At 52.1% G+C, this 10,993-nt stretch overlaps 1 long non-coding RNA gene across 1 annotated transcript; it reads left to right on the top strand.

Moving 5' to 3' along the window:
* The first annotated feature begins 4,626 nt into the window (after positions 1-4,626).
* Positions 4,627-9,128, top strand: LOC308566460. The gene is made up of 3 exons (XR_014000165.1): positions 4,627-4,821; positions 5,922-6,575; positions 7,952-9,128. It is a non-coding gene; the product is annotated as an uncharacterized lncRNA (long non-coding RNA).
* The last annotated feature ends 1,865 nt before the right edge of the window (positions 9,129-10,993 follow it).

The raw sequence follows: 10,993 nt of genomic DNA, 5'->3' as shown, positions 1-10,993 counted from the left end.
TCCTGGGCACGTCTCTCTTAAGCTCCTTGTCCACCTGCAGCCTCTTGGTGGCTGCCACCTGGGCTGCTGGGGGAGACCGCCGTTTCCAGGCTTGCTTGCTTAGGAGTGAGCCTCACTGGGGAGCAGAGAGGAAGGTGACAAGGAGAGGGAAGGGGCAACACAGGTCACTTTTTTTTTTCTAGTAATAATCGTTTTTTAAAAGTTACAAATACCTGGCCTGCTTGGCTCAGTTGGTTAGAGCTTTGACCCATGCACCAAAAAGTTTGCAGGTTCGATTCCCAGTCAGGGCACACACCTAGGTTGTGGGCTCGATCCTCAATCGGCAAATGGATGTTTTTCTCTCCCCACTCCCTTCCTCTCTCTCTAAAATTCAATAAACATATCCTCGGGTGAGGATTTAAAAAAAGGTACAAATAGCCCGGCCGGGCATGGCTCAGCGGTTGAGCATCAACCTAGGATCCAGGCGATCGGGGTTCAATTCCCGGTCAGGGCACATGTCCGGGTTGCGGGCTGCAGCTGATCAATGACTCTCATCATTGATGTTTCTATCTCTCTCTCTCCCTCTTCTTTCCTTTCTCTGAAATCAATAAAGACATATTTAAAAAAAAAAAAGGTACAAATAATGAGCTAGGTCCTTTTGCAACCGATTTTGCAAATGAGAAAACAGAGCCCCAGGAAAGTAAGTACCATGTCCAGGTTCTTAGCTGGTGGGTGGATGACTCAGAGCCCTGGTGAGCCAGGCCTTACCTTAAGGGTTGGGAATTCTACTCACCCCAGCCTAATTACTCCCTCTGCAACACCCACACCCTCCCTTCAGGAAGAAGGTTCTGGAACCCAAGAAGTGGCCAGGATGAGATCAGACCCCGTGGCTAGAAAACTTTCCTTCTCCAGGAGAGGGTGCAGCTCACTCTGCAGGAATGCCCTCCCCTCGGCCAGGCCCCTGCCTCCAGCCAGAGCTTCAGGAGTCAGGAGTCAGGAATCCTCCCAGCCCAAAGGGGCTGCCTCTCTGACAGCTGTTCTTGGGGAGACGCCAAGGAAAAAACCCAGGTGCGGGGCTCTTCATCGGACTCGCGGCTGGCTTTGTTCTCTGTGGCCTTGGAATGCCAGGGGTTCCTGCTCTTGGCACAAACCACAGAATAGAGCCTGTCCTCCCCTGACCCTCAGCAGTGCCCAGGGGCCTGAGGAAAGGACCAGGACCCTGGTGGCTGGGAAGTGGGACTGGCTGCCTGCCCCAGAGGAAGGCTCCATATCAAGCACAGCCACCCTGGGCCTAAGCTCTCCTCCCAGTCAGGCGTCTTGCTTTCTGCTGTGGACCAACGACCTTACCTCCCCTGCCTCTGGAGGAGCCTCTGAAGAATTAGGGTTTTGCACCCTTTTTTGTCTCCAGGCCCCAGGACCCAGTGATAGTGGTATATACGGCCCACACATGAGGATGGACACACCCTCGCCTTGAGGGAACACTGAGCATGGTGCTCCCTTCCTTCTAATAACAACAGCTGTCTCTATTGTGTACTAAGTATTGCTAAATGCCAGGTACTGTACAGTGCCTTACATATAACACCATTCATTTCCCACGACACCCAGCAAAGCTGAGTTCTGAGGCAGTTGGGATATAGAGGTTGCTCTGGGTCTGAACTCAGGCTTGTCTGAACTCAGGCTTGTCCAAACCCTGAACCAGCATTGTCTCCACCACCCACAGCGGGCTTCCAGGGCATAAACACAGTAAACGCTCCAAGAAGGCTGTTGGAACGAACTAGAAAAACAGTCTTTTTTGTTAGTTTCAGGGGTCGACAGTGGCCTGTTGGAGGAAGCCCGATCCTTGGTTGGGAGCCTTAGGTTTCCTAGGAAGTCAGAAAGGACAGGTGCATGGAAGGTCGAGAGAAAATCGAAGCCACTGCCCCCAGCTGAATTCCCACGCCCTTGGCAAGGCTTGGACACCAAACACCTTGACGGCAGAGTGAGTGGATCATACACCTGTGCGTTTCCTTCTTCCTTATTTTGCTTTTCAGCTTTATTGGGGTAAAACTGACAAATAAAATTGTAAGATATTAAAAACCGTAAGATATTTAAAGTGTACAACGTGGTGACTTGAGCTACGCACCCACTGTGGAAGGATTCCCGCCTAGTTAAGCGACACCTCCATCACTTCACATATTTATCATTTTTTAATGGTGAGAATATTTAAGTTTCAATTTCCCTAGCAAGTTTCAATGATACAAGACAGTGTTATCAATGGTGGGCACCATGTTTTCCATCAGATCCTCAGACCTTAAACCTACACATCTTCTAAACTTCATTTTCAGTCGCATCATCATTTCTGTCCTACCCGCCTCTCCCTGAGCCTCCTGGGTGTGCTGTGCCCTGGTGGCTTCTGTCTGCTTCATGCACATTCCCTGTTACTTTGCAGACTTTCGTCCCATATGATCCGTGACTTGTCTGCAAGCAGAGTCACTTCCCTCAGGCTCACACGGTGGAGGGAGGAGAGGGCGTGGGTCCAGGAGAGGGACCTTTCCCCACCTGAATCCTGGGGCCCCTTCCTTCCCTCCCTAGTGCAGAGGAAGTGCAGGAGTCACCACCGAACACTGACTGTTGACTGGGGCTGGGAATCGGGCACCAGAGCTGGAATCCTGGCACATTCCTGCCCTGCTGTGTGACCTTGTGCAATCCCCTGCCTTCTCGGAAACCAAGCAGTGAGACAAATCATGGCACTTGTATTCAACTGGGATGATTAGTCAGACAAAGTGCTTGGAGCACGTGGGTGCTCAATAAACCTTAGTGACTGTAGGTTAAACTAGTTCAGATAAAGAGGAAAGAGTGTTGCTCGTAGACCTAGGGGTGGTGTCGCTGTCACCATACTCAGGATATCAGGAGACAGTGACCGGTTCCAAAGGTGGCGAAAAGGTGAGGGGGCAAGAAGGAGGGCTGAAGGAGCGGGTTCCTAGGACAACTAGAGCGCAGGCCCCAGGCCTGAGGGCTGCATCTTCACCCCCAGCTCTGGGTGTGCACTCCCCTGGCCCTAGCTCTGGGTGCACTCCCTTGGCCCCCCGCTCTGGGTGTGTACTCACCCAGTGGTCCTTAGAGTGCCCAAGACGACACTTGTGTCCAAGAGTACACCTGCTCTCTGCCCCGAGGGGCTACCAAGTTCTCCAGCCTGAGATCTCTCCTCCCAGACAGTGTTCCCCAGGCTCCAGAGGGTGGGTCCAGAATATGACATCCTTCCTGGGAGGGTGGGGGTGGGTCAGCTCCCTGGTGGGCCATGTCTGACCTAACTGCCACCTTCTGATTCATGGAGGAACCAGAGTCTTCAGCTTTCTTTCTGTTTCTATTTCTTTATTTTTAGCTTATACACATAATATATCATAAATAATTCACATGGTGGTGATAAATGTCTCCCTTCTTCAGCCCTTCGCCTGAGGTAGCCCTGTTATTATTTGGTATTTGTCCTTGCAGACCTTTCCTAGTCATATCTTATGTCTGTGCCCGTGGAAATGAGGACTCTGTTTCCAGGGTGTGCGCTCGGCATACACAGTAGCACACTGCACGGGAGTCTGGCTCCGCCGGTCGCTTTTACTCCCTTGGCAATGCCCTGAGCATCTGCCCACATTGCCACATATGGCTGCCTTGTTCTTTTCAACTACTCCATCAGAGTCCAAAATGTGCATGTAATATGTTCGAAGTAACTGTCCCCCTTTCCATAGAGATTTCTTTTTCATCTTTTTCTTTAAAATTTTCCTGCAATGAACTCTTTGCACACATGTGTGAATATTTTTTCTGGAGACGTTGGAAATGAGAAATGGAATTGTGGGAGCATAGGGTGGGCACCTTTAAAATAGCACCAATGGGCTTCCCACAAGCTTAGTCTGCCTTCCTTCTTCATTGCTCTTGAATATACCTTTGAAGATTGAAGGTAAGCATGTTGGGCAGGTAAGAAGTGGTAGCTGGTGAAGTTCCCCAATCCCCCAGGCAGTGACCATGGCGCACAGGAGCTCAGGGCCGGCCACTTGATGGGGAATGCCCTTCACCCCCAGGTCACCCTTGACTGCGCAGAGCTAACCAGGGAATAAAGAGAGGTGACTGCAGCCCCTCTCTTGGGATCTGAAGATGTCTCAGATCCCAAAGCCATCTTCACAGGTCAAAATGGGTGACTAAGTTCAGTGGTATAGTCTCTCTTTCAAGATTCAAGAGAGAAAGATGGACCCCCATGCTTGGGACTAGGTGTCTCTATTCCAGAACCCAGGAAGCCGTGAACTCAAAGTCAGCGAGACCTGGGTTGTGACACAGCCCTGCCTTGAGCTGTGTGACCTTGGGAAAGTCACTTATCCACTCTGAGTCTCAGGTTTCTCAGTTAAAAAAAAAAAGACATATGTTAGTCACATCCTATAAGCGGGGTGGTGTGAAGGTGATTTGTAAACTGTTAGGGAATGGGGAAATGTGAAAGATAATGAATTTGGAGCAGTCATGACTATGAATGTAATGCCAGGGTCTCCTCCCCAGGACAGCCCGTTCTCTCCTTTCTCCCTCCTCCTCACTTCCCCCCTCTTCCCTCCCTTCCTTTCCATGTATGTCATTGTACAAATATTTATTGAACATTTACTAAGCGCTGGGCCCTGCTAAGACCTGGGAACACAGTGGTGACCAAAACAAGAGTCATGTCGTCATGGAACAAGCAGACAAGTACTTGCAGGGGTGCTACATGAGGCAATGGGGTTGAAGTGGACAGTGGGCATGTCCCCCCACATCACAGAGCAGTGTGCCTCACAGTCTTGGCTGAACAGATGGGACCTCAAAGTGGAGACCAGAGGAAGAGGTGGAACCAATCCAGCAAGTAGAGGGATGGGAGGAAGTGAAGAGAGAATATTCTGGTATGGGAAGAAAAAAAGGCCACATGTGAAGGTCCAGGGGCCCAGGGCCACCAGGCACATTTAGGCAACTGAATTCATGGTAGTGTAGTTACAGGGTGTGTGTGTGTGTGTGTGTGTGTGTGTGTGTGCCCGCGCCCACGCATGTGGGTACAGATATGGTGGGGCCAGAGATGGGACTGGGAAAGTGTGCAGGTCCCAAGTGTCCCTGTAGATGAGTTAAGCAATTTGGACTTTACCTTAAAAAGCAAAGGGGAGTGTGTAAAGGGGTTTAATCGGGGGAAAGGAACAGCCAGGCTTACGTTTTAGAAAGTTTTCCTGGCTGCAGGGTGGAGAATGGGTTGTGGCTGGGAGGCTGTGTTCCCATAGTTCCCTGAGGCCTGATGGGAGCGTTGGGGGTGGAGGAAGTGGTGATGGCAATGGGGTGGTGGAAAGGTTGTCAGAGTCTGCGGAGGACCTCCAATGTCCCCCGGGTCTGGTATTGAAAAGATGCAGCACTGTGAAGACCAGGTGGAGTCCAGGCACTGGCCCTGCCCTATCTTCCTGTGTCCCCTGGAGGGCTTACGGCTTGGTCCCCCAAAAATGGTAGCCACTGCAGGCCAATCTGGCTCTTCTCCCAGTAGCCCAGGATTAGTTTCTGTCTGACTGCGGTCAGATCAGGCAAAAGAGGAGGCAAGTGTGGGCCAGGACCGGGACTGCACAGGCGGCTGACAGGATGGGGAGGGGGTTGGGCCTAAACTTCTCAGGGTTTGGATTTCAAATCCCACCCCTCTCTCAACACTGACAGTAGCCCTGAGGCTGAGCAACAGAGAAAGGCTGACCAGGAGGAAGAGGGGTAGAAAGTTACACAGGACATACCTGCCTCTGTACACTGCCTTTAAAAAGTCAGGAGGTCAGGGTCCCAGGCCCAGGACCTTGAGGAGGTCAACCACTGGGCCTTGGTGTTCCTGGGAGGTGGACAGTGTCCTGGCTCTCAGGTCACAGTACAGAGGAACACTTTCTAGAGCTGTGCTCTGAACAAAAAAGCATGATCTTCACACTGTGTTTTCTCATTTTCCAAAGTGCTAAAGGACAGCTTCCCTCTTAATCTCCTTGGATGGGCTCTTGTGAACTGCCGCGTGTGAAAGCACCTTGAAAGCCCACAGGCTGTACCAATGCTGCAGACAGGTGCTCCGCACCTCTTCCCGGTGAATAAATGCTGTCACAGCCGTTATCTCACTGAACGCACTTGTCAGTGCTCGTGTGTATCCCTGCCACTGCTGCTGTCTTCCATATAACTGTACAATACTGTCTGTAATGTAATACACGTTCTGTATGTTAGAGCAGGATGAAATTCTAATACGTTCCACTTCACACTGGGGCTTCCCGGCGCACTCCGGTCCTTACACTGCCTCCCAAGCCCTGCTCCAGCCACACACCGCTCCCTCCCCTCTTAGTCTCCTCTCCTCTCCATTCTTCCTTCTGCTCCAGACACACTGGCCTCTGCTGTCTTCATGTCAGCCGGGTTGCTCCCACTCGGGGCCTTTATGCCGCTGCTCCTTCCCTGCCGGCTTGGTGCTCCCCCCTCGCCTCCAGGTGATGGCTCAACTCACCTTTTCAGTGAACCTCCAGCCCCACTGTTGCAACCCTCGGCCCCGTTACTCGGCTTATTTCTCTCCATCACCTGACATGTTATATACGTCACTTCCTGTGTATCACCTGTGTCCCCCCAGGCAGGTAAGGGACATGTGGGCAGTTTTGCTCACTTCTGTGTCCTCTGTGCCTAGAGCACAGTCTGGCAGGCCTGAGGTGCTTAGTAAACCTTTGTGCTGGAATGATTGAGGTCCGATGGAAGGAACAGGAGCTCTGGGACAACTCCATGACCTCACTGTGACAGTGCCCATCTAGGCACTGGGCACACAGAGGTTAGCAAGACAAGCACTGGGCCAAAGTCTCAGCTACTCGTCTGCTCATTGGTTTTTGGCAGCTGGTGGTTGAAGCAGAAACTCAGTAGCTTAACATTTACCCAAGGATGGTGTCTGCCTGTCTCTTCTTTGCTCTGGACAGCTGAGGGTCCTCTGAGTAGATTCTGGGTGGCAGGTGGGCTCAGACCGTGACCAGGGTCAGGAAGAGGTGTAGAAGGAGTGGCTCCCCAGATCTTCCCCCTCCTGTTTGGCACTCAGTCCTGCCACGGAAGGCTCCAGAACTCTGGGCAAAGGTCACAGCACCTGCTGCCAGGGGAACATGTGACCATATGAGCACTGCTGAGTTGGAACAAGCCGCACAATCAGGTCATTGTGCTGCACATGCAGGTCTCCTTGCCAAGCCAAGCCCCATTCCATCACTGCCAGACCTTTCTGGAACCCTGATTTACAGGGGCCCCAAACTGGGAAGGGTGTTGTCCCACTGGCCCTGGGGGAGGAGGGGCTGCCCTGAGACCCATGGAGAGGTAGATGAAAGAAGGAGGCAATGAGCCCATCTTGGCTTCAGGCCCCATGAAGAGTGGCAGATACTGATGAGACCACTACTGTTTGTCTCTGGTGACACTCAGAATTAAGCATTGCCCTCCAAAGTTTGCCTTGGGTGGTGAAGACTGTGGATCACTGATTTTTTTTAGAAATCCAAAGGTTTTCCTCCTGACATGACTGGGTCCAGAAAGTCACACTAAGTCCACTCCGGGAGGGAGATCTTCATTTATAGAGCCGATCCACCACAGGCCACTAGGCAAGGATTTGGACTCCGGGTGACCCTTCCAATCTCAGAGAGCATGGAAATGGGGGGGGGGGGTGTCAGACTGAGCTGTCAGGGAGTACTCCCAGCTTTTCCACCTTAAGCTGAGTGGCCCAGGCCACCTGACACCTCTGAGTCATTGTGTCTTCATCTATAAAATGGGGATGACAGTGTCTATCACCCGATGGTAGATGATTTCACATGAAATAGGGTCCTGTACAACCTGAGTGCACTTGTCACTGTCCTTCTAGGAGTGGAGAGTCACACAGGGCTTTGCAGCCTGAAGACCCTCAGGCAAAGCTCATGGGAGGGGTTCAATCCACAGGCCACTCGGTGACTATAAGGGACCACCCTGCTTGGGTTGCTTATTTTTGTCATTATAGGTGACTCTAATGGAGATGGCACAATGAGGTGGCACTCAGCTTGCTGGCCATAGCGATCTTGATTTCAGCAGGCCGCTGAGGAAGGAATATTCCTTTACTTGGTGCACTGCACAGTTCTTGAGTGCCTGCTGTGTAGTGAATGCAAAAAGGCAATGCGTCTGAACCAAGAAGCTGAGGCCGAGTGGGACCACCTGGGCCCTGGGGACTCACGAGTGCAGAGACCCTGGTCCTGCTTTGCCACCATCCTCAGTACGCCTTTCCACCAGGAAGAAGGACACTGTGAGCAGCACTCACCTTTACCCACCCTGCCTGCGGGAAAGAAGTTGGTCCAGAAGCCAGGACCCAGACAACGAGATGCTCTTGCCTGTAAGCCTGGCCCTTGGGGCCCAACAGGGGACTTTTGCGCCCCATGTTTTATCTTTCCAGAGTCACCTTCCAGGGAAATTACCACCATCCCTGGCACCACCACCACGTGAAGGGAAGTCTGGGAGAAGGGGGCATTCCAACTGTTGAGCACCAATTACATGTGCTGTCCAGGGCTGTGTGCATGGCATCTCCACCAAGCACCATCCCAGGTGCCCTTATCCCTGAAGAAAAGGCCCCAAGACCTGGAGCTTTGCAGTTGGATGGTCCCGGATGCTCTGCTCTGCCCATACTGTGGGTCCTGCACAAAGACTTAGCCTTGGAGCCTCAGTTGCCTCACCTGTGAGATGGGGATTATTTCAAGGGCTGCCTGGGGATTAAATGAGATGAAGTAGGGCACAGGGCTTGCTAAGGGCTCTGCAAATTTTAGGGATGATGCTGATAAGATGAAGTAGTTTGGCTCTAAAAGCCTCCCCTAGATGTTAACCTGGACCTCGCTGCTGCTTGGGACTCAGAGCCTGACTGTTTCCCACTTGCTGGTCACTTGGGGTCAATGGCTTCAGACCTTGAATCCGGGGTCTGAGAGTTGGGTCCCGGGGGGCTGGGCTAGTCTGCCATGTCTGAGCTATTCCAAAGCACAAAAGGGCCCCCCTTCTCCTGGCCCCAGTCTTCACCCCCCAACACAATGGGTGGGCCGCCGGGTCCTTGACATGGGTGGGAGGAGCCCAGTGGAAGCAGGACCCTGAGGAAAGGGTGAGCCCTGCAGTCCAGCCCAGCTTCCCCTCCATCCCTCCCATCAGTGCTTGTGACCTGCTCCAGTTCCCTCCTCTCCTGGATCCTCTCCAGGCTCCTTCCTTTAATTAAAAGCATTCCGTTTTCATTTGCATGGGATCTTTTTCTTTATGCAGCCTCAGTTCAGAACTAGCCGGGGAGGTTCACTGAGTGTGGTCCCACCATGTCCCAGGACAGCCCTGCTGAGCCTATGGCTCCCTGCCTTGCGTGTCTCCATGGTGCCTGCTCCTAATCCAGGGCCCTGATCCCTGGGCACCTGGGTCCCTGGGAGGGGCCGAGCTGCCAGGTCTCCAGCCCACCCTCACCCTCACTCCACCCCTCCCCCTGGTTCAGCCCCCAGACCCCCCTCCAGGAAGCGTGTTACATTCGCATCTCCCTTCGTCCTGCAAAGCCAGGGCAGGCCCTCCTTGCGCCTCTGAATCCACGAGGAAGGCAGGTGTTTTCCAATGACTGATGTTTGCTGGACACTGGACTTAGTTCCTGTGGTGTTTCAGGAACGAGTCACAGCCCTGCCTGGAAGGAACTAAAGCCCAACAGAGAAACTGTATTAGAGACACACGGAGAACTGTGCTGTCAGTAAGAATTCACCTGAAGGAGTTCTGGGGTTCATAGGAAGGCAGGATGCTAACTGCCAATTACACCAGACCCCTCTCCCTTATTAATATTAAAAAGAAGGTTCTGATGCTTAGAAAAATCAGGCAGATTCACAAAGGTCATATGATGGTCTAAACATGGGCCAGCTGGTCTCTTAGGCCCATCTGGTCTCCCACCTTGGGGAGACCAGACTCCTTTCCTTCTAGGTGCTCACACTCTAGAGAGAGGATAAGACAGGCCTGGGACACTCTAGATCAGGGTGTTTGCTTCTGACCTCACAGTCACCTCAATCTCATGGGTCTGATTTCTCAGCAGACCTGGAATCTTCTCCATGACCTCCCCCAGCCTCCTCAGTACCCCACCCACTCTGCCTCCTCCATCACCAGGCTCTGCCCTCCTGGAGATTGCCCTCCATCAGATTGCCCAGCATTTGCTCATAAGTGATGGGCCTTTGGATTGATATCAGCATACTCTTTCCAAGAAAAACATTTGTTTTACTACATCTCAGAGTCACAGTGCCTTATTGGAGGAGAGCTTTGATGAACCACCGATCAACAGTATTGGTGCTCAGCCAGGCGTAGTTCAGCAGTTGAGTGTCGACCTAGGATCCAGGAGATCGGGGTTCAATTCCCGGTCAGGGCACATGCCTGGGTTGCGGGCTGCAGCCAATCAATGACTCTCTCATCATTGATGTTTCTATCTCTCTCTTCCTCTCCCTTCCTCTCTCTGAAATCAATAAAGATATATTTAAAAAACAAACAAACAAAAACAGTATTGGTTAGTAATTCTAGTTTTAGATCTAGTCCACATACTGGAGTGACAAGTTCCATTCAGTTTACCACCTAAAATGTGGTCAACCTCCAAGATGGTCCCCAAATGACCCCCGCATCCCAGTATTCATGCCCCTGTGTAGCACCTCCCACATTACATCAAAGTTGGTTTATATAGCCACTGGAGAACAGCACAAGTGATATGTCACTTCCAAAGCTAGGTTATAAGACAAGGCTTCTGTCCTGCTGTCTCTTGGGTTTCTTGTCCTGGGGAAGCCAGCTGCCATGTCATGAGGACACTCAGGCATCTCCATGGAGAAACCCATGTGACAAGGACCTGAGGCCTCCAGTCAACTAATGTGTGAGGGAGATGTTTTGGATGTGGATGGTCCAGTCTCAGTCAAGCCTTCAGATGACCACAGGCCTGGCTGAAAGCTTGCCTGAAACCTCAGGAGAAACCCTGAGCCAGAACCACCAGCTGTGGAGCTCCTGGATTCCTGGCCTTCAGCCCCTACATCAGATA

Source organism: Miniopterus schreibersii (assembly GCF_964146895.1).
Source record: "Miniopterus schreibersii genome assembly, chromosome: 13".
NCBI lineage: Eukaryota > Metazoa > Chordata > Mammalia > Chiroptera > Miniopteridae > Miniopterus > Miniopterus schreibersii.
This window is presented reverse-complemented; position numbering and strand designations above follow the sequence as displayed.